At 35.3% G+C, this 24,828-nt stretch overlaps 1 protein-coding gene across 4 annotated transcripts in view; it reads left to right on the top strand.

The window, feature by feature from the left end:
- LOC150080999 (uncharacterized) overlaps nt 1–24,828 on the top strand; it is a 342,313-nt gene that overhangs the window by 185,647 nt on the left and 131,838 nt on the right. The window lies entirely within an intron of this gene.

Here is a 24,828-nt window from a genome sequence, read left to right as displayed (position 1 = left end):
ATCCTTTTTATCCATTTTAGCATAGTTGCCGATGCGCCCAATAAATCCCGAAACAAACAAACAAACGTATCCATTTTAGCAACTTGCTCTCAATTGCCATACTGCTCCAATTTGTACAGCAGTTTTTTGTGTGCAACAGTATTAAAAGCTTTCCTGAAATCCAAGTATATGATATCAAAATTATTTTTTGCATCCAGTTCCTTTGTGACCACATCATAGTATCCATTCAAATTGGTCAGGCAAGATTTTCCCTTAATATATCCATGCTATATCTGAACTATAGCTGCAGATGATCTAGATCAGGAGTGGCCAGCTTAATTTGTGTTGCGATCTACTTTTTTTTCCTTCAAAATGTGCCGCGATCTACCATCTCAAAAATTTCATTGGACAAGGTGCACAAATCGAGGGATGACTGTATATTTAAAATTCGTTGTGATTGACCAAAATTAAATCTGCAATCGACTGGTAGATCGCGCTCGACTCGTTGGCCGCCACTGATCTAGATGATCCTGCATTGCTTTAACTAGTTACTCTATTACTTTCCCCGAACAGGAATTAGACCAACAGGTCTGTGATTACTTGTGTCACCCATTGGAACCCCCTTTGTAAATTGGGGATACATTTACACTTCTCCAGTCCTTGGGGGTCCTCCCCTGAATCCAAGGATGCTCCTCATAATTATGACTAAGAGTTTGCTTACTTCCTTTGCTGCCACCCTTAATATAACTGTATATATCTCATCTATCCCAGGTGGTTTTCTTATGTTTAACTTCAACAGTTTCTCCTCCACTTTCTCAGTTATTACAAAGTCATTCAGGTCCCTACTAGAGTTGGATAAACTTTTGGCCTCCACTTCTCTACAGAATTCCTCATTTGTGATTGTAGATGCAAAATACTCATTCAGTTTGTCAGCTACCTGAGCAGCATCATCAACAGTCAAACCATCAATATCAATTGGATCAATCTGATTCATCCCTTTCCTTCTACATTTTACATAAATAAAGTCTTTACTGTCCCTCTTTGCATCCTTTTCAAAGATTTCTCATAATCTGCCTTCGCCTGCCTAAACTCCTTTGTGATTTGATTACAGACTAGTTTGTATCTACCATAATCTTGTGTCTCCTGATAATTTATATGCATCCCATCGTTAGTTCATCAGACATTCATTTAGGTCTAAATCTTGAACAGCATTTCTTAATTGATATGAGTGAGTGGAACAAAGGGTTACTGTTATCAAGAAAGGCTTAAGTTCTGCAAATTACAGTGCCTGGAGACTAGGCACCTGTGAGGCGATCTAATTGAGGTTGTCCCATTATGCCATAGTTGCCGATGCACCTGATAAATCCCTACCAAACAAACAAACTAATTGAGGTGTATAAGGCCTTGAATGGTTTGAGCAAGCTCAGTGCTGATAGGATTCTTCCTCTTGCTCAGATTCTGCACCTGAGATGGCATAAATTCAAATTGTGGAAAGACAATTGTAGAATATTATGTACAGAAATTTGCTTTTAGCCAGTTCTGGTTGATTGCTGGAACAAAGTTCCATCTGTCATTGTGGAAGTTAACAGCTTAAATAAATTTAAGGTGTTAACCCAGGTTTACGGAAAAGTGGCCCCCCGCATTTCACCCCCGGAACATTTTGCCCCCAGTAGATAATGAGTAGACCCCTAAATTTAACTCTAAAGTCCAGCTACAGGATCAAAAGAAATAATCGGTCCATATTTATAAAACAGTTTAGACCTTCAAAAATCTAATTTTATGCCAATCCACGTAATGGTTTCCTTGCTGCCAGAGGTATGGTGTTTGAAGACAGAAGTCTTGAACGCTCATTGTTGAGACCGCACGGTCCGAACACTACAGTTCTGACAGTGGGGAAGATGTCCTACCTGTTTTGCAAAATTGATATCGCCATCCTCAAGATTTATTAGTGAGTTGGACTAGGACAGTTGGAAAAGAAGCTTCCTATATCTAAAATAAAGGTAATCCCTGTTGATTTATAATATAATAGAATACAGGTAGGCCTCGCATAACGCGAGTTCGATTAACGCGATATTCAGTTAACGCTATTTGAAAAATGATACCACTTTTCACTTTACACGATGCAAATTTCCAGTTAACGCGTTTTTTTTTTTTTTTATGCGATAGTTGGAAAAGATTTGAATCGCGCGTTAAGCTTACCACGAGTCGTGCGGTCAATAAACAAACGTTTGCCTGCTGCCCGCCTCAGTGTGTTCCATCGGAAGAAGACGTGTTTGTCTCCTGCTAATAAAGTCAATGCAGACTTGCATTTAAAAATTCATATTTTTAAATGAGCCAGATGAAAATGTTACCACGAAGGAGATAACAGTAAAAGAATTAGATGAAATCTTTCGTATCAATAGAACCTCAAACAAAAGGTTTGATGTTCTCTGCGATATTTATTTCGCCAGGGCCCAGAGAAGATTGTTGTCAGCTATCAAAAATTGATTGATGAAAAGAGAAAGTCAATACTGTTCAAATATTTCCGCAACAGTAATTTATTCATTGTGTATTTTATGTCAGAGGTTCCCAAAGTTTCTCGGTTCACGGTACCTTTAATGTCTCAGTAATTTTTTCAAGGCGCACCCAGACCAAAAGAAATACCTAACAGTTTCGTTTAGTAGTTAGGTCCAAACAACTTAATAAGAAATGCTGAAACTGTGAACTACCTCGAGCTAGTAGTTCATGCGGTGTCCAACAGATGTCGAGTATCGTTGTTTCCCTCGAAAATAATTATTTTCATTATCTTTTACATTATATACAGTTAAAAAGTTATTTAAAAGGTATTTTTAAAATTCTTTATGGACATTCCAGAAGGTCAAGGACCAATTATAATTTTTCCTATTGGTTATTATATTCGATTAATGCGTTTCCGTTTTGCGCAATGCGCTCGCGGGACAAATTAATCGCGTTAAACGAGGCCAGCCTGTATAGGAATTATTGAGCACTTAATAGCTCTCAATTATCAAATCTATTAAACAGTTTTTAATGTATGATTCTCAGGACGAACTGCTCCCTGGTCGTATTCTTATTTTTTGTACTAGTAACAATCTTCAGTTATTGGTGCGTAGCCAGGAGTGGTTTTCTGATGGAACAAGAAGTATGCTGCAATTTCTGCTAGAATCAAAAGAATAGTCCAAGATTTTCAAAATCGTAATGTGATTGATTACCTTAGAGGCATTGCATACAACTTCGAGTTTTAAGCAATAATAAGAGCATTTATTCTATGATTGATTACTTTTACCTTTGATTGATTCATTCTATTAAAACAAAATAAATTAGAATTAATAAAAAATTAGGTGCATTATTTACATTTCTACAGCCTATTCATTATCTACTGGGGGCGAAATGTGAGAGACGAAATGCGGGTGGCAACTTTTCCGGATCCCATTAACCCATGAGCTGCTCTGGCAGCCTGTCTGCTGCAGTGCACAGAAAACTTAATATCTGACCACACAATTATCTCCTGGTCCTTTTCATTCTCTGCTATGGAGTAGGTTGCATTTGTCAATGTTAAACTTCAATTGCCACCTCTCTGTACATCTTCCCAATATTTATAAATCCTGTTGCAGTAGCATATTGTCATTATGCACAAGTTTTGGAGTGTTTGGTTGAAAGAATTTTCCAAGTAATGCCTGTTTTGAGAAAAATGGAGCTGATTCCTGCTACAGGATTGATTTCTGCACTGATTATTGAGGAACTTTTGGCAAAACATGAAACTGTAGCGCTAACCATGGCCTTATACAAAGGGATAATCACTTTATCCCTGCTAGAAAAATTCCTTTATATCATTGACAAGACCCCATGAGCTGTCCTTGCCTATGTCTGCACTGCTCAGAGAATTTCATGTCTGACTGCACAATTACCCCCAGATCTTTTTCATTTTCCCCTACCCTGAGTGTAGTACCACACAGTGAATAAGTTACTCTGTGGCAGCGATGTGCTGTAGCCAGCTTGCATGAGCCAATTGTTAAATTTTCAAGAATTTTGCAAGCTGATTGCTAAATTTTCAAGAATTTTGCGAGCTGGTTGTTAAACTGACAATGGCATAAACTGTAGAGTGGCACACTTCAATCCACAATGGCTATCAGCATTTGGATGATAAACTTGTATATGGTGACATGGAAAATTCAGCTGGGGTGCACTTATTTTGGTTCCTTCCTTTCCCCTGCCCCCTTCCTTACTCAGCCTGTGTAGGGATTATCTCTGCTAATAATTTTACAGGAATACAGTAGGGGGCTCCACTCATATGGCGGGTTAGGTTCCAGACCCCTGTCAAAAAGTGGAACATAGCTTTTTTTCACTTGTGAATGCATATAAAAGCCTAATAACATGTTTACCCTATCATGTGCTGTAAACAGACTGAATCACAGACAATAAAATGGCACCCATGCCCTTTTTGGACTCAGCTGCTGAAAAAGCAGAACAAACGGTGAACATAAAAACATGGATATAATTGAAAACCACCATATTAGTGGAGTGTCTAGAACAGGACCCTACTGTATTATTTCCAACAAACATCCACTTAATTTTGCCTAGCCTGCTTCTTTTTAAGGTAATGACATTCTCATACTTCAAGTCAGTCAAATATTTCGCATTTATAAAATTGTTGTGAACTTGATAAGGTCATTATCCTAAATATTCATTATCCTGAATGTTTACTGATAATGGAATTTGTTTATACTTTCAGGGGGTTGTCGTCACCACCAAATACGGAGGATGCGAAAGGTCAAGGGAATGACCACCGCATATTCCCCGAGCAATATGGCCTTAGTTGCTAATGCTCCTAAAAACCAAATAAGAAACAGGGGGTTGTAATTCTCACAAAGGGAGAAACTACCGTGTAGTTTTCAAAGGGTTGTTAAATAAGGGAAAGCCAGTTGTTAAAAATTTACTAGCACACCACTGCTCTGGGATTACCTTGCATTTGTCAATGTTAAATTTCAGTTGCTATTTCTCAGCCCATCAACCAAATTTTCCTAGATCTTGTTGCAGTAGCTCACCCTGATGACTGTCATTATCCACCCTGCCAACCTTTGTATCATCGGCAAACTTAGACATTAAGCCTTGATATACCTTTATCAGTATCTTTGATAAATATCGAAAACAACAATGGACTCAACACTGAACCCTGGTGAACACCACTAATTACATTAGTCCACGATGTGCAGTTGTTTGTTTGGTTTTTAGGAGCATTAGCAACTAAGGCCATATTGCTCCGGGGATATGCGGTGGTCACGGGCTCGAACCCTGGTCTAATCAAGAAGCGTGTGCTACGCACTACTGCTCCTGCCCACCTGGCTACAGAGGCGCCACAATGTGCAGTGCTCAATGATATCCACTCTCTGTCTTTTCGACTTAACCTTCCCTTTATCCTTAGCAGTAATTTGCCCTTAATGCTGCATTGCTCCCGTTTGTACAGCAGTCTTTTATGTGCAACAGTATCAAAAGCCTTCCTGAAAACCAAGTATATGATGTCAAAATTATTTTTTGTATCCAGTTTCCTGGTCCAGGGGTGGCCATCCCGGGGGTGCACCCGGAAGCCAACATTCAAGGGACACCTGAAAACCCGAAACTTACGTACGCATATGAAGAAAATTTTAAAGGGGGGGTGCCAAACTTCAAATGGCACCCAGGCACCACATACCCTAGGAATGCCCCTGCCTTGGTCACTGCATCATAGTAACCTATCAGATTGGTTAGACAAGACTGCCCCTTGAAGACACATTAGCAAATAATAATGATACATGATGCGCCTGTTCTTACTCTTAGTTACCCGACACAGTCCATGTATTTACTTGTTCCATGATGACTCCCAGCAGTTCTAGAAATCCCTAGCACCTTACTTCCCAGGCTGCTGCTCATTCCAAAACAAGTTGTGCAAGAATCACTTTCACATCTGCCTGCAGTCATTGTTAATCTATTAACATATACAGCAGTTCAAAGTGCTGGTTTCTAAAAATAAATGCTCGATACGAGGCTACCATTTGAAAGTGTTAAGCTATACATTGTGCACATGGTATCCACTGAGAATAAGTAACAATAGTCTTCTCTATTGGAGAAGCATTACTTTTTTTGAGGTATTGCAATATATTGCAACTCGTGAAGGTATTCACAATATGAGATGTACTTAAAAATGATGCATTTGCACTAACCTTTCCGTCAGCTATACATTGTTTAACTTTTATTATAATCAAATTTCAGAGAACCAGTTCATCGTCGTTAGTTTGAGATCAACTTGTACATGTCAAATTAAAATGGCAAAAAAAAAAAAAAAACGTTTTTGGACAGCGAGAGTTGGATTTTGGATATTCTACCTATATTGATTTTTGGAATTGATGGAAGATTGAATGTATAAAGGAAAACATATGTGTTACTGGAACTATATTGCTATACACTGATATTAAATTCTGCTGGAAGAGGTGTGTAATGGTATGAGGCATGTTCTTGTGGCATATCCAATGATCATCTCTGTGTTCCGGGTACAATGGCAGTTTTAGCAATGGTTTACTTCAATAGGTTGGGAAATTTTACCCATAATGCTAACTGTGTAAAAATAATGGCTTGAGGAACATTTCTAGCATTTGCCCTGGTAAGTCCAATTCCAAGTTCTCAAATGCATTGAGCATCTATGGGTTGAACTGAAAAGGCATGTTCATCAGCACAGCCTCTGCTTGTGAATTAATGACAGTTTTGATTTGTTCCCTTATTCCTCATATCACGTGGTTATAATGTTTCCTTAACTTAAAAAATTGCACTTTGGTCTGAATTTGTCCTTTATTCTGTTAAAAACAGCATAACTAATTTTACAAAATGCATCTATCCAAAACAGAGCTCAGCCAACACTCACAATCTCATAACCATAATCCTAAAATAGATTCAGCAATAACCTTAATTAAACTACATTTGTTACAAATTAATACAATATGTAGTCTTAGCCATTGAATGGTTCGGACAAAATCCACCGTATGAGATTCTGAACACACAACTACCAACAGCCCTTCACCAATATGTCATTTAACACATTAAATTTCCTACAAGTGACTCCACAATGCATCCTGGGAGTTGAGTTTACTATAAGAGTTCACACTTGTTTTCACTATAGAACCAACTGATGATGTTCTCGAAAGCCCTACATCACGGCTCTTGGTTTAGTTCATATTTTAATTCGTATCATAGTTTGTTCATGTATAACAAACTGAGAAAAAGAGTGGTGCACCTCTACTTTCCTTAGGGCTATTCGTAACTTTATTTTAACTAAATTTCGTAATCATAATTTTTAATTCCATTCACTTCACTTAAACCAAACAGATTTCGGAGGCGAGTACCATAGAAACATAAGCTGTGACTAAAGAATTTAGTTAAATGCATCTATCCCTAATTATGAATAGAACAAATCAGTTAATGCATGCAGTGCATTACATTACATTTGAGGCAGTTTAACAAATAGTAATACGTGATTTAAACAAAAAAAAAAAAAAAAAAAAAAGCAGCAAAAATCAATGAGTTTTATGCAGGAAACATTTAATTTCTATGCAATCACCACATTGCCTATTCATTCCTCCAATCAGTGCATGGCAACAAACGTAATATCTGGTTCTTCAGCTACAGTATACTGTATATGAATATCCTATTAATAATATACAGGCAGTTCTCGCTTTATGAGTTCCCAGGTTTACGAGTTTTTTCCCCCCAAGTATCAGATATCAACAAAATCGAAAATATGAACATTAATTGCAAAAAACGAATGTTAAACATTTATAAATACCGCATTCCAAACCATGTGCTTAGCTATACAATACAGTGCACCCTGCTTTACGATATTAATCAGTTCCAGAGACACCATCGTATCATTAAAATATAATGTGAACCCAATAATACATTGTTTTTTGGTAATTTTTTTCAAGATCTCGGAAGTTGAAATTTTTGCTATATAACCAAGCTATTTATCTCTCTAAAATGTCATTTTTAAAGTCACGAGCGTGACCTTAAGGCCATATAAAAAGTCATGAGCGTGGTTTGTAAATTGTATTAGTTACCAATTCAATTCATTAAAATGCACTACACTTTCATTGTTATCATATGTTCTGTTATAAGAATCAATTTTGAATGCCTTTGTGATATTTTTCTAGAACACATTTCTGGAGGTCACTACCATAAAACAATAAAGACAATTTGCACTTTCCAGCTTATTGGGCTTTTCTGTTACTGCAAGCAATTATAAACGGGTAGTTAACTCAATCTTCTTGTATTTACGAAAGTACCAATAGCTATAACTGTGTGGTTTTTTATGTTATTGTGGTGAAATGTGTTTCCCCTTTACTGAAATCTTCAATCGTATAAAAAACAAATTTTCAGAATCATCTCTTCATTCCTTTTTTTTTTTTTTTTTTTTTTTTTAAGATTTGTAAACTTGTTACTCCATGCGAATCGTGTTAGTTGCAATTTGTGTGTGCCATTAAAAAATGCTTATGCATGCAATCGTGAAATCTATAATTAAAAGAGAAGATTATCTTGGAAACAAACGCTTCTTGAAACATTTCTGAAGAAGACAACCCCTCGTGCAACAAACCAATGAGTACCGAGCCAATAATGAGTGATCAACGAGTGTGCATTTAGTCGATGATGAGGAAGAATAAACATTCTTTAACATTTGTAAGTCGTAAATAATACTTGATTTACTTGATAAATAATACTTAAATACAATAAATACAATAGTCGTAAATAATACTTGAATACATAATTTACTTGATTTTACAGGCTATGTTTTCATTTCTATATTTAGTTTTATATTTAAACAAAGATTGATAAATCAATCTTTGTTTAAATATAAAACTAATTAGCTAACTAATTTCATTGTTGAGAACGTAACCCCTATTTTTAACCTTATGTCTATGGGAAATAAATTGCTGCTTTATAAGTTTTCGCTTTACGAACGTGCGCTAGAAACAAATTAACTCGTAAAGTCGAGAACTACCTGTATAAAAAAATTTTTATTTATTTATTATTATTATTATTTTTAATTTTTGGAAATAATATTATTGGTCCAGTTTTAATAAAATTTGGGAAGTCTCAATAAATCATTCTAAAAGAGCCAGTTATAAAATTTTGCAAATATCCATTCACCTAGAGTTATTACATGTGAACAGACAGAGAAATAATTGTCAGATTTCTATTGGTTTGGTTCTAATGAAATTTAGGATGGCTTTTTAAAAGAGCCTAATATAAAATTTTGCAAAAGTCCATACATAAAGAGTTGAATTTTTATATATGGACAGATGGATATAGTGATAATAATAGGTATGTTATACATATATGCTAAGATGCCTAAAAATATATGGGTGATTCACCATAGTAAGGGTTTTAGGAAATGAAAGCACTACTCATTACGTTAAGTCATTGGGAAATAGGGAATTGCGTGAATGATTGAATTGAAAAAAAATTGAAGAAAAATACAAAGAATTGTTAAAAAACAGAATACATGTATATGATTTTAAAATTGTATATGCTTAATAGTAGAATTTCATGTTTTATTTTAAGGAAACTTCTCAACAGCAATGAAGTTTAAATTCTAATTAATAATTTAAATTAATGTTAAAAATTTTAATTAAAGCTATATTAATTTGTTTGGCCTACATTATTTCATTAAAAATCATCACACCCACCATATGTTGCTGCATCAGTTTCTAGATGATTACTTGAAAAAAAAGGGTTGCAAAGTTTGAAACTAGCTAAAGTATTAATAGTATTGATATTAGTAGTGGCAATAATGCAAGGCAGCAAGCTTATACAGCAAAAAAAAAAAATCTGTCCATTCCCTCTAATAATTTGTCTAATTCTTTCTTAAATTTATGTAAATTCAAGTACCCTAAGGCTGAAAGAAAATTTCCACACATTTCTCCTGCAGTCATCCTCAATTTAAATTTATCTGCCCTAATGTGTTGCTGAGCAAGAGTGACGGGTAAGTAAGTTCTCTTAATGCCCAAGCTTAATGAATTAATTCTAGGACACTTATTCTACATAGGACAAGGTCCCATTCACCATCCATAATAGATGGATTCAGAGAATGAATGTGTATATCTTGTCTACTTTATACAGTGAAACCTTTGTAAGTGACCACTTCCTCAGTGAGATCACCTTTACCAAAGACCAACATTGCTTAGAATGGTTTTAAATAAGTGTCCTGTCTATTCTCTGATCCGACTGTGACTGTTAATTCCGTTTGGCAGCTGTTATATTCCATAGATTTCAAGGTACCTGTAATTTTATAAGACAGTCATTGTCTTACCTAACCAGAACCATTAAACTTGTTGTTTGATGGCAATTCCCCCACCCCACCCCCACAGATTTCTATGAATCTGGAGTTTTGAGATAACTGTATAAATATTGCTATCAAATAGGTATTTCATTCATTTATTTCTTATTTATCCATTTTTGAATATAGACGTGATAGCAGAAAAAAAGAAAATTAAAATTTTAAATTTAGAAATGAAAATTATAGAAGATGTAGCAATGGTTTTATCGCAAAGACAATTGGCAGAAAATTATAATTGTAATAAAACGCAAATAAAAATATCTAACGAGAAATATATCAATCATATCAAGAAATTAATGAGTTAACACTCCCCTGGTTTGACCGAGCTCATGTCAGAGGAATTCCGGTAAGTAATCCAGTACTACAAGTTTTTGCAGAAGCTTTAAAAAAAACACACACATTTTCTGCTAGCAGTGGATGGCCTAGTAAATTTTTACAGAAATAACATTGTGTCAAAGTGCATCTCTGAATGAAAATGATGTGGAACAGTGGATTTTATGTTTGCCAGCGTTAACACAACAAGATGAACCCAGTGACATCTGTAATGTAAATGAAACTGGCCACTTTTATTGTGTTTTGCCAAGTAAAAAAATTAGTGTTTAAAGGTTCTAATTTTTTCAGTTATAAAGTTATAAAACTAAGAGCAACAATTTTATTTGTGTAAATTCTTCAGGACAAAAAGAACAACAGTTGATAATTAATACTGTGCTGAGACCAGGATGTTTTAAAAACATGAATGTGGCATCTATTAATATCGATTGGTATGCCAATAAAAAAAATCATGAATGACAAGCGCTATTTTTTCAGAATGGCTTCATAATTTGGGTGAAAAAAGAAAATAGGAAGATCTTACTGTTATTAGATAATGTGCCATGTCATCACAAAAATGTAAATTTAAGTAATGTCAGTTTATTATTTTTTTCCTTTTTTCATGACAACCACAAGTGTTTTGAAAAAATAATAATATGTAGGTTAGTGCAAAAGCATCATTTTAACTTAGCCATCTACCTAAGGAGTTAAATTAATTAATTAAATTGGCATCGTTTTGGTAATATCTCATATTGTGAATGCCTTCACAACGAGTTGCCATGGTATTATACTACCTCAAATAAATAACACTTCACCAGTGGAGAAGACTTCTGTTATTTATTCTCAGCGGATACCACCACCCAGATGGCACTGTTTCAAAGCTTGTTGGCTTCTTTTCAGTGGGTGGGCAGGTACCCTGGTGTTGCAATAGTGACAACCCAGTTATGAAGTATAACTTCACAATTTGAGAGATGCCTGATGGTGTGCAGTGATATAGACTATAAATTATTTAAGGACAAAGGTAGAACGTTAGTCATTCTATCTCAGCATGAGGCCTTTGCCCTTAAATAATTTATAGAAAAAATAATAAATAATAGTGATTGGTCCAGTGTTTGTCAACCATTGGACCGATGTATTTTAACTACATTGGTAGCAAATATGGACACCGCACAAGATGTAGAATTAGTTTAAAAAATTTCACTAGCAGACATTTTTGAATACATAAAATTGGCCTGAAATAGTATTAGAAAAAATAATATACAAAAGTGTTTTGATAAGTGTCATATTAACCATATTGCTGATGTGGAGATTGATGTTGGAACCAGTTTTATAGAAATACAAAAAACAAATTGTTCAAATTTAACAGCTGATAAATGTAAACATCAATAAGGAATTTGAAGAAGATTCAGCCACATATGAAAATGATGGCGAAAAACTAAGAAACACTTTATGATTCTATTAGAAACATTGACAATAATGATGATTTATATGAAAATATGAATACAAATGATCAATTGAATGTTGAAGAATATATAATTCCAAAAGAACGTAGTTTAAATACTATTTTAGGACTTAAAAAATCTGTCTTGTGATTTAGGTGATAATAAGATGTTTACTGTTATTAAAGATTTGAAACTATTTCAGAAAAGGAAATAATTCAACAAAAAACAAAATAATACAATACAAAATATAAAATATATATTTTATATTATCTGTTTAGTTTTAAGATTTATCAGTGGGGATTCCACTGATAAATTAGTCCACAAAGAGCAGTGCCTATTGATACCTCCCCTCCTCTCTCTCTCTCTCTCTCTCTCTCTTATCCTTAGCAGTAACTTGCTTTTAATGCCACATTACTCCAGTTTATACAAAACAGTCTTTTATGTACAACAGTGTCAAAAGCCTTCCTGAAGGCTAAGTATATGATATAAAAATTATTTTTTGCATCATAGTAACCTGTCAGATTGGTTAGACAAGACCACTCCTTAACAAATCCATGCTGTGACTGTAGTATTATTTCATTCCAGTCCAGGTGGTCCTGCATTACTTCTTTAACCAGTGAATCCATTATTTTCCCTGGAACCTATGTTAAGCTAACAAGTCTGGAATTACTCATGTCACCTTTTGATCCCTCTTTACAAATTGTGGATACATTCCCACATCTCCAGTTCAGTGGGACCTCTCCTGAATCCAAGGATTCTTGTGGTTACGGCTAAAACTTGCTTACCTCCTCTTATGTCTCTTTTAATATGATCAGGCAGAACCCATCCACCCCAGATGGCTTTTTTATGTTCAGCTTCAAAAATTCCTCTTCTACTTTCCTTTCAGTTATCACAAACTCATTTAGCTCCTCACTGGAGTTTGATAAACTTCTGGCATCCCCTCCCCTAAAGAATTCCTCATATTTGAATGTAGATGCAAAATACCTATTCAATTTGTGAGCAACCTGAGCAGGGTCATCAACAATCAACCATTTGACATTGTTGTTAGTAATAACATTTGTTGGTCTCACTGTATAGAATTTAAAAATTGTCTGGGACCACTGCAGTCTTCTTTACGACTTACAGTGGTAACTTTACAAGGGGAAGGGCAAAATGTTTCCCCTTAACCTTGATGATAGTTACATCTTTAGTAAACCCCACATCAATACACTGTGGTCACTGCCACCTAGTTAACCTTTCATCTGAAGTTTCTTAATGCATGAAGAATCATTGCTGATAATCAGATCAGTCGTATTGCTTCCTCTTGTTACCTCTCTAACACGCTTCTGAAGAAAACAGTCATCCAAGAAATCTATGGAAGTCTTGCTAGTGTATGTGACCAACCCACAAATTCCAGTCAACATCTGGAAAGTTTAAATCCCCCCATTATAAGACATTCTGATTTACTATCCCACTGTATTTTTTTGTGTAGTTTTTTGCTACACTCATCACCATCATTAGGCCTGTAATACTCTCCTACTCTCAACATTGCACTGATCACCCATGTGGACTTGGTGCACTGCCTTAGCTTTAATATGCTTCTTAACTAAGAGCATAACCCCTCCACCCCTCCTGTTCTTTCTGTCCTTCCTGCATGTGTTGTACTCCTCATATTCAAATTTGCTTGAGTGACACCATGACTGTCTCTGCTACCCCCTACAATGTCTGCATTAGATAATGTAATCAATACTTCAAATTCATCAAATTATTTACAAATCTAGCAGTGATGTACATGCAAGTATATATGCACGTGTTCTTACTCGTAATTACCCTTACACAGCCCATGTTACATGTACACGATGACCTACAGCAGCAGCGCCTGAAAACCCAGACCTTGTTTTCCAGACTGCTGCATTTTCCAATAGAACTAGTGCAAGAGTCGCCTTCACTTCTGCCTGCAGCTGTGATTAATCTATTGGTCAGTGTATCCCCCCCCCAAGCTAGCAGTTTTCCAACCCACCTATCACTGCCTTGACAGCATCATCAAATATTCTTGCACTCCTTGTGTTTAAGTGTATCCCATTCAGGTAAAAACAGTCTCTTCTGTTAACAAGCACAGACCATGGCAAGAAAAATTATACCCCGTGAGCCTTGTGCATTCTCTCCAGGACCAAACTGATTAACAGAGTTCTCAACATATACTCCCTCCTATCTTGTCTGGGCAGATTTTCAGACACTTTCAATCTCAATCCTAACTCTCAACTTTTTTCCAACGTTGCCCTCTAATTGTTAAGTAAGGCCTCTGATTTACTCTTAATATCATTAGTGCCAATGTGTATAACAATATCACCTTTTGTGCTCTTAAAATATATCTGTTTTACAATGTGATCTACTTTTCCTATTCCACCTATCCTCCTTGCACAATATATATTACCCATTTCCCTGACAGTAATCACCAACAATAACCTTGGAGATTGCCGCTGTGTTGTCTGATGTACGTGTGAGCTCTGACATTAAGTTAGGCAGCTGAGAGCTTGATCTTCCCCCCCCACTTTAATTCCTTTGAAGGCATCTACCCTACTCTCAAACGCCCATCAGAATGCTGTGCATTTGAGAGTGGGGTACCTAATTTCTACACTCTCTCTCTCTGCACCAAACACACACAAATACATCTCCCTTGGTTGTATCATATCCTGTCCAGAAAGATTGGCAAACATTGCAAAGTTGCTTATTTTGTTAGGCCTAGATTCCTAGGAGAATCATCCCCTTCAGTTCTACCCTGAGCCACAGCACTCCCGCAACTATGTGTCTGTTTTTTCGCTGCTTTAGTCTGAGGCATGGTTTCCATTTAAATACAATTTAACTGATCAGTGGTGAAAATTAATATATTAATTATTAATTGATTAATAATATATGAATTAATTAAATCAATTAATTGATTTAATTGACAATACTGCACTAAGGTATTGCACTACAGATTTCAAAATGCAGTGATATTACACTGTCAAGTTCAAGGTATGTGTTATGCTATACTGTTATGATTGAAGTTTTATATTAGTTATATTCTTGCTGAAAAGTAAAATTTCTTAGCTGAAAACAAAAAAATATATTCTTAACAAGTGATTAGAACTATCGAGCCACTTATTTATTACAATGGAACCTTAGTATTCCACTGCAAAATTTACAAAATCACTAGCTAACTTTAAAAATAAGCTAACAAACATCACTAAGACTATTAAACTAATTGTCAAACACAATTTAAAGTATTATTTAATCAAAAATACAGTAAAAATTTCCAAAAAACTTATTCCCATGAGCTCATAATTCTTCGACTGTTCAATGTCTAGCTTTTACTGAAGTCTGGAGGTGGTTGTCTTTAAAGAGGTTTCACTGCATTAAACTTTGTCAAAAGTTTAATTACTCAAGAGATAAATGCTATTATCTGATTAAAGATGAATATTTTTTGTTCAAGTTAATATAATGTATATCAGTAACTATTGAGACTTGCAGTAGGCTGATTTCCTTTAAAAACGTTATTTGTGAAACTTTGCATAAATTCATTTTGCTTTATTTTTGACATTCATTATGTTCAATGAGGCAGGCAGTAGCAAATCCCATTTGAGCAGTGGTCAGTGTTAAGTTCATTATATAGCAATAGTAGAGGCATATGATGTAAGAAAGCAAGTGTATATAGCAACAGCCAAAAAAAAAATTCCATTTCACCCATCAAAAGTTTGTCTACTTCAGCTTTGAATATATTTAAGCTGACAACTTCCACAATGACAGATGGAAGTTTGTTCCAGCAATGAACCACCCACTGGCTAAGGGCAAATTTCTGCACATCTATTTTACGATTGTCTTTCCTCAATTTGAACTTATGTCCTCTCAGGTAAGTAATCTGAGCAAGATGTAGAATCCCATTAGCATTCAGCTAGCTCAAACCATTCAAGGCCTTATACACTTCAATAAGATTACCACACAGGCCTACAGACACTGCAATTTGCAGAACTTAAGCCTTTCTTAGTAACAGCAACTCTGTGTCTTTCCTAAAATGAAAGGAATAAATTCCTTTATAGAAAAAAATTCCTTTATATCATTGACAAGGTCCCATGAATTACTCTTGCAGCCTGTCTGCACTGCTCAGAAAACTCCATATCTGACTGCACAATTACCCCCATGTCTTTTTCATTCTCCACTACCCTGAGTGTAGTACCACACAGTCTGGCGTTACTGCTATCTATATACCAGGGGTGGCCAATGAGTCGATTGCGATCTACCAATCGATTGCGGCTTTAATTTCGGTCGATCACGACGAATTTTAAATATACAGTCGTCCCTCAATTTGCGCGGTCAGGTATACTATCAAAATTTTATATTGTGTAGCAGGTTTTGCCACCTGCACATTATTTTTTTATATATTTTTTTACGAAGCTGCTTCAAAAATAGGAAGGGAGATCAGATTTTGAAAATTTATTTATTTATTTATTTTTTTTTGCATGATTCAAGATTTCATTGAAGGAGAAACAGATTTCACCATAATAAAGTAAAATCCCACAGAATTCCAGCTCTCGGTATTATTGCAAATGCAATAAGATTAAGTTTACTACCCGTTTATAATTAGATTGTACTAACAGAAAAGCCCAATAAACAGGAAAGTGCAAATTGTTTTTATTGTTTTATGGTTGTGACCTCCAGAAATAGTTTTAGAGAAATATCACAAAGGTGTTCAAAACTGATTCTTATAATGATATAACCAAACAGAGCAATAAATGGTGGTGTGTTTGTCCGATTATTTTGGAAACAACTTCCTCATTCGGGAATCCTCTTCATCAATTATCCTACATTAGCTGTTTTGACAGAATATTTTTCGGTTTGTGCAACTTAGTGTTTTAATTGGTAAGCATTGCTTTTGCTGTTTTAATAACTGGAGTGTACTTATATGTTAATTTAATACCTTTTGATTTAAAACGAATACTACAAAAAAGAGTAAAACGTATCATTTTTATCAAGAATGGGAACAAGAATAGTTTTTTGTAATGGTGAAAGAAAAATATTGCTGTTTGATTTGCAATGCTTCCGTGGCTATACCCAAAAAAGGAAATTTAGAACGGCACTTCAAAGCACTCCATGGTAAATAACAATCGGATTTTCCATCAAATAGTGACCTTAGGAAAAATAAATTAGAAGAACTTAAATGCAGATTATTCGTGCAACAAAATTTCTTCATGACACCTAATTTACAATCTAAAGCGGTAACTGTAGCATCATTTAAAGTGAGTCATCTTGCAAAAAATGCAAATCATTTTCTGATGGTCAATTCATCAAAGATGCATTTTTAGAACTAACAGATTCTCTTTTTGATAATTTTAAGAACAAAAACAAAATTAAAAGTGCCCTTTAAGATGTGCAATTATCTCGAAATACTGTGATGTGACGCATCGAAAAAATGAGTAAAAATGTGAGCAAACAACTGCGTGCTGATATTGCTAATTGTGTGTCCTTTTCTTTACAACTGGATGAAACTACAGATGTCAGTGATACAGCTCAGTTGTTCGTTTTTATTTGTATGGTTTCGATGATTCTGCCACTAGAGATAACTAACTAGAAGAAAGAACTAGCGGTCTTGATATCTTTAACTCATTCAAACATTTTATCGAAAAAATTAAATTACCACTATCAGTAACAACAGATGGAGCTAAAACAATAACAGGGCAGCTTAACGGATTCATCGCATTGTGCCAAAATGATCATGACTTCCCAGATTTTTTGAGTTACCACTGTATCATCCACCAACAAGTTTTAGCCAGCAAAAGCATCCACCAACAAGTTTTAGCCAGCAAAAGATTAAATACTAAAAGTGTTATGGACATCACTTTCAAAATCGTGAATTCAATCAGAGGACAATCTCTTCAAAGGAGACTTTTCAAATGCAATTGATGAAAAAGAACCAGATCTGATATTACACACGGATGTGAGGTGGCTGAGTCAAAGTAAGTTTCTAGAGATTTCGAAATTTGCTGAATGAAATTAAAAAATTTGTTGATCAAAGGGGAGTTGATTATCAGCAGCTACAAGATACGGAGTGATTGTGTGATCTGACTTTTTTGGCAGATTTTACCAGTAAATTAAGAGATCTGAATTTGGAATTACAAGGAAAAAATAAAATGTGGGTGACATGATTAGTAGTATTTCTGCATATAAATATCAATTTTTGGCAATGACTAAAGATCTCAAAGAAAAAAAATTCGACCATTTTGCAAATATGCAAGATAATTTGCAAAAATATCCTGTTTTTGAATTTAATAGTGAGAAATATGTTTCTGAAATTGAGAATGTTGTGGCTGATTTTGAAACCAGATTTCGTGATTTTAAAACAATCAAAGACATGTTTAATATATTTCTTATCCATTTAATGTTGACTTAGATATACAACAAATTGCAGAAAAAAGGCTGAGATTTTTCACATGGAGAAAATATTACTTGAAATTGAAATTATTACATTGAGAAACGATATCTTCCTAAAATCCAGATCATCAGAAAAAGAGTTTTGGAGATGTTTGCCGAGAAAAGTACCCAAATGTAAAAAAACGCAGTGAACTTTTAAATTCCTGTTTTGGTTCCATATATCTATGTGAATCGGCCTTTTCGTATTGGAAACAAACAAAGACAAAGAATCGCTGTGCTCTTACGGACTTGCATACAGAAGATTCTTTATGGTTGGCCTTATCACAGTATATCCCCGATTTTGAAAGCTTGTCAGATGACATGAAGACACAAACTTCAACTTCACATAAATTAAAAATTTAAATATGTGTGAATTTAATTCACACGAGAATTCTGAATTGTATTTAATTTTAAAATTTATAAACAACATTTTTCAATATGTGTTGATTAACCTTGTGCAGTGAAATTTTTGAGATGGTAGACTGCGGCACATTTTGAAGGAAAAAAGTAGGTCGCATCACAAATTAAGTTGGCCACCCCTGCTATATACATTACTTTGCATTTTTCAATGTTAAACTTCACTTGCCATTTCTCAGCCGATCTGAGAGGTGGCAACTTTTCTAGATCCTGTTGCAGTAGTGTACTGTTCTTAGTGTCATTAACAACCCTGCCAACCTTTGTATCATCTGCAAACTTCAACATTAAGTCTGATATACCTTCATCAATATCATTGATAAATACAGAAAACAACAATGGGCCCAACACCAAACTGTGGGGGACTCCACTAATAACATTAGTTCACGAAGAGCAGTGTCTATTTATTACCACTCTCTGTCTTCTCCCACTGAACCCACCTTTTATCCATAGCAGCAGCTTACCCTTAATGCCATACCGCTCCAACTTGTATAGTAGTCTTCCATGTGCAGCAGTATCAAAAGCTTTCCTAAATCAAAGTATGTGATATCAAATATTATTTTTGCATCCAGTTACTTTGTGGCCTCATCATAGTATCCAATCAAATTGGTCAGACAAGACTTCCCCTTAACAAACCCATGCTGTGTCTGAAGTGTAACTGCAGTCTTGTCTAGATGATCAGGCAGTGCTTCGTTGACTCTATTATTTTCCCTGGAACAGAAGTTAAACTAACAGGTCTGTAATTACCAATTTCCTCTTTCGATCTCCCTTTCTGAATTGGGGATATATTTGCACATCTCCAATCTAGGGGACCTCTCCTGAGTCCAGAGATGCCCTCGTAATCATGGCTGAGGGCCTGTTTACTTCCTTTGCTACCTCCTTTAATATAACTGGGTAGATCCCATCCACCCCAGGTGCCTTTCTTATGCTTAATTTCAACAATTTCTCCTCCACTTTGCTCTCAAATATTACAACATCATTTAACTCTCAATTAGAAGTTTGATTAGCTTCTGGCCTCCATTTCCCTTCAGAATTCCTTATGTGTTAATGTAGATCCAAAACACTCATTCAGTTTGTCAGCTACCCAAACAAAATCATCAACGATTGAACCATCGATATCAATGAACCAATCTGATTCATTCCCTTCTAGAGTTTACATAAGGAAGTCTTTACTGTTTTTCTTTGCATCCTTTGCGAAAGATTTCTCGTAATCTGCTTTTGTTTGCCTAACCTCCTTTGTGACTTGATTACAGACTATCTTATATCTACCATAGGCATCTGTGTCTCCTGATAATTATATACAACCCATGAATTTTTCTTCCCTGCCACGAGTCTTATTAGTTCAGCTGACATCCATTTAGGCCCAAACCTTGAACAGTATTTCTTAGTTAGTAAGAAAAGCCTAGTAGCTTCCAACATTAATTCCTTGAATGCTTCTCATTTAGAATTTTCTGTTAGTAACATCATCAGCTGGTCCAACAGTATAGAATTTAAAAACTGTCTGAGACCACTGTGGTCACCTTTATGAAGGCAAAAACCTTTACCTTTACACCTGATGGTAGTTACATCTTTGAGTAACTCCCATATTAGTACACTATGATTACTGCCACCTGGTGGTTCCTTTATCTGCAAATTCTTAGTGCATGAAGAATCACTACTGATAATCAGATCAAGAGTATTACTCTTGATGGTTGCCTCTCGAACATGCTGCTGTACGAAACAATCATCCAATAAATCCATAAAAGTCTTGCTAGTGTGTGAGTGACCAACTCAGAAGTTCCAGTCTATATCTGGGAAGTTAAAATCCATTATAAGACAATCTGATTTACTGGCCCACTCTCTTTCTCTATACATTTGGGTGCATTTTAGCCACAGTAGCCCTTGAGCTAAGAACACTCAAATCAAGTTGTATAGTTGTTCATTATACTCATCAGAGTCATTAGGCCTACTGTCAAATTTTCTTTCCCAGTGCTCATGTCACACGAAACTGACGCAACACTGCACTATCCGCCCATGTCAACTGGATGCACTTCCTTAGATTTTGTGTTCTGTGTTTCTTAACTAGCAGTATGACCCCCCTCCTCCTTTCTGTACACATTGTACTCCCCATATTCCAATTCTGCATTCCTTATATCTGTGTGACACCACATCGTTGATATTCCAACAATATCTGCCTTTGATGTCTTGACCAGCACCTCAAATTTATTTACTATATTCCTAGTATTGATGTACATGCACCTATTTTTACTCTTAGTTAACCTAACACAGCCCATGTATTTACTTGTTCTATGATGACTTCCAGCTCCCTGGTCATGTCGGCATCCCAGGTAATGAATGTGCAGATCATGCTGCTAAACATCCTGACAGTACATCTTTCTGCATTCCGAAAGTCCCATACACTGATTATAAATCCACTATTAAAACAGCATGTAGGACTCAATGGTCAGAACTGTGGCAAACACAAGTCAATAATAAACTATTCCAGATTAAAAAAGAACCTCAGCTGTGTAATTCTAGTTTCGGGAGAAGCAGGTGAGAAGAAGTTATTTTGGCAAGACTTTGAATTGGTCATTCTTATACAACACATCTGTTCTTGTTTATGGGAGAGAATCCTCCTCAATGTCTCATCTGGCAGATCCAGCTAACAATTAAACATATTCTAATAGAATGCCCTCAGTACGCAACTATCCGAAAATCCTGTTTCTATTCTCTATCCAATTTGCAGGAACCTTTAACTTTATTACACATACTTGGCAAAAATGCAAATTTTGAAGAACTATTTCAATACTTGAAATGCACAAAGTTATATAACCATCTCTGAAAGACATAATATACAATTTTCAGTGATAAGAAATTCATGAACAGGCACAATATGGCCCATGAGGCCTTGTGCCAAAAATCCTCAATTACAACAACAACAATGACTTCTGGCATTCCTTGAAATCACCAGCATCTCACCTTACAGCCTGCTGCCCATTCCAAGAGAAACAGTGTAAGAATCACTTTCACCTCTGCCTGCAGCTACTGTGAATCCCCTCCCCCAAGCTAGTAGTTTTCCAACCCATCTAACACTGCCTTGATAGCATTAGCACATATTCTTGCACCCTTTCTATTTAAGTGTATCTCATCTCTGTAGAAACAATTTCTCCTGTTAACAAGCACAGGCCATGATAAGAAAAATTCTATCCCATGAACCTTTGCACAGTCTCTCCAGGGTGAATTGATTGACAAGGCTCTCATCATTTACTCCTTCCTATCACGTCTGGACACTTTCAAATTTAGCCCTAACTCGAGACTCTTTTTCAGTATTGACCTGTACTTGTTAAGTAAGTCTGTCATTAGTACCAACATGTAGAACAATATCACCCTTTGTGCCCATAAAAGATGATATCTGCTCTACAACGTCATGAACTTTTGCCCCTGACAGACATACGCTGGTCCTATTCCACCTTTGCTTGTTGCACAATATATTTCCCATCTCCCTGACAATAGCATCACCAACAGTAACTAGCTCCTGTGGAACCAGCACATTCTGTCCTGAAGATTGCCGCTGTGTTGCCTGATACACAAGAGTGAGCCCTGGCATTGAGTTGGGTAGCCAAGAACTTGATGGGTCCCCCCATTTTAATTCCTTCGATGTCATCTACCCTATTCAAACTCTCATAGACTCCCATTAGAATGCTGAGTTGGCACCTAAATTCACCTAGCACACACAAAAACATCCTCCTTGGCTAGATCATATCCTGTTTCAGAAAGTCCACAAACATTTCACAAGTTGCAAATTTTTTAGGCTGTGATGCTTTGGAGAATCACCCCCTTTGGTTCTCCACCGAGCCACAGCACTCCCACTACTTTGTGCACATTGCTTTGCTGCTCTAGGGCATGATTTCCATTTAAATACAATTTGATTAATGAAACAATTTAATAATGTCATTAAATTTAATTGAATAATTGACTATACTATACTAAACTATACAATACTTAGAGGTGGTAGATGATTTCATCAACCGGTGAAATACCACCACTTTGCTTATTGGAGGCTTGAAGTGGTGAAACCCATGTTTAGTCTCTAGAGCAAAGTTTCCGGCATCCCCCTTCCCCCCATACTTCCCTTCAACCCATGCACGGTACTAAGTACTATAGGTTTTGATACCTTTCGTGTTTGGGGTTTTCATAAAAAAAAAAAAAAAAAAAAAAAGCTAATGCAGTGATACGTATTACGATATCCAATTTAACATTATACCTTACACCATCAAGTTACGCTATACCGTAATGATCACAATGTTGAATTAGTTATATTCTTAGCTAAATACAAAAGATATATGCCCAAAAAAGTGATCAAATCTTCAAACTACTTAATTATTACAATTAAAACCCTATTATTTTCCTGTGCTATTGGTTACGTGCTACGATATTCGTGCCAGTCATAACTTACAAAATTACTAGCTAAATTTAAAAAATAAGCTAATGAATGCTACTAAGCCTATTTAATCTATTTGTAAAACACATATTAATATGTTAATTAATAAAAAATACGATTAAATTTGCTAATGCAGTGATACGTATTACGCTATCCAATTTAATATTATACCTTACACCATCAAGTTACGCTATACCGTAATGATCACAATGTTGAATTAGTTATATCCTTAGCTAAATACGAAAGGTATATGCCCAAAAAGTGATCAAACCTTCAAACTACTTAATTATTACAATTAAAACCCTATTATTTTCCTGTGCTATTGGTTACGTGCTACGATATTCGTGCTAAAACACCAATATAATAGCAGTATGAGTGGCCAGTCATAACTTACAAAATTACTAGCTAAATTTAAAAAATAAGCTAATGAATGCTACTAAGCCTATTTAATCTATTTGTAAAACACATTAATATGTTAATTATTTAAAAATACGATTAAATTTCTAAGAAAACTTGTCTGTTTGCAGGAGCTCAAGAAGTCTATGGCTTCACACCTATAATCCCATTCCCAGACCCCCTATATAAAATATATTTTATTTTATTTATAAAGCTTTATTTAAACTTTCATATTTAAACAGTAGTACTTGTTAAGTTTATTATATATTTTATTTTATTTGCAAAGCTGTTATTTGAATTTCCACTGCATATATGTTTATGCATCATCTCATTATTTTGGGAAAAGGAACAGTATGAGTTTTTCATATACAAAATTAAGAATTCTGTTAGTTTCTCCTGTAAATAGGTGTATCAAACAATAATATTTGCTGTCAATGCTAAAAGTGACCATTATGAACTGAAATTCTTTATTTTTGGAGATGTATGAGAAGTCGGTCACCAAACTTGCAAATACTTAGTGAGTTGTTATTTATTTAGGCGGGGTTTTTTTTTTTTTTTTTTTTTTTGGCATATCCATAACTTACTTCATCTTTCTGAAAAATGCTGTACAGTCATAACACACTTTATGGAATCTTGTTTCGCACTGATTTCTTACAGTGTGCGTAGCATTAAACTCCCTACGTGATGTGGTTTGGATCATTCTCACTAAGTAAATCAGTGCTCATCACAAACTACGTCATTTTCATCCAGTCTGCTTAGTGACTACCTGCAGTTCATCTTGTTAAATTTCTTGTTGACTTTTCAATGGATATCAAGCTTTGAGTATCATTCATTATGAATTTGAAATTCGTAATGAATGATGCTCAAAGTGAATGACAAATACAGTGCTAAAGCACCACCCTGGAGGTAAAATTAAGTTTGAGGTGTATAGAATCAACCATATGTGTGGTATGGATTTGGCCTTTTAATTCATTAATTTCATTCTTTCATTTAATGTTATTTTCAGGTTAACAACAAATTTATGTTAATATTTCACTTTACTTTTTATGTTATCTATCCTCAACAACAGTATATTTATGACCCTGTTTTGT

This window comes from Mastigoproctus giganteus, chromosome 9 (genome assembly GCF_048544385.1).
Source record: "Mastigoproctus giganteus isolate SK-2022 chromosome 9, ASM4854438v1, whole genome shotgun sequence".
NCBI classification, from domain to species: Eukaryota; Metazoa; Arthropoda; class Arachnida; order Uropygi; family Thelyphonidae; genus Mastigoproctus; species Mastigoproctus giganteus.
Note: the sequence above shows the minus strand (reverse complement) of the source record. Positions and strands in the feature narration are given on the sequence as shown.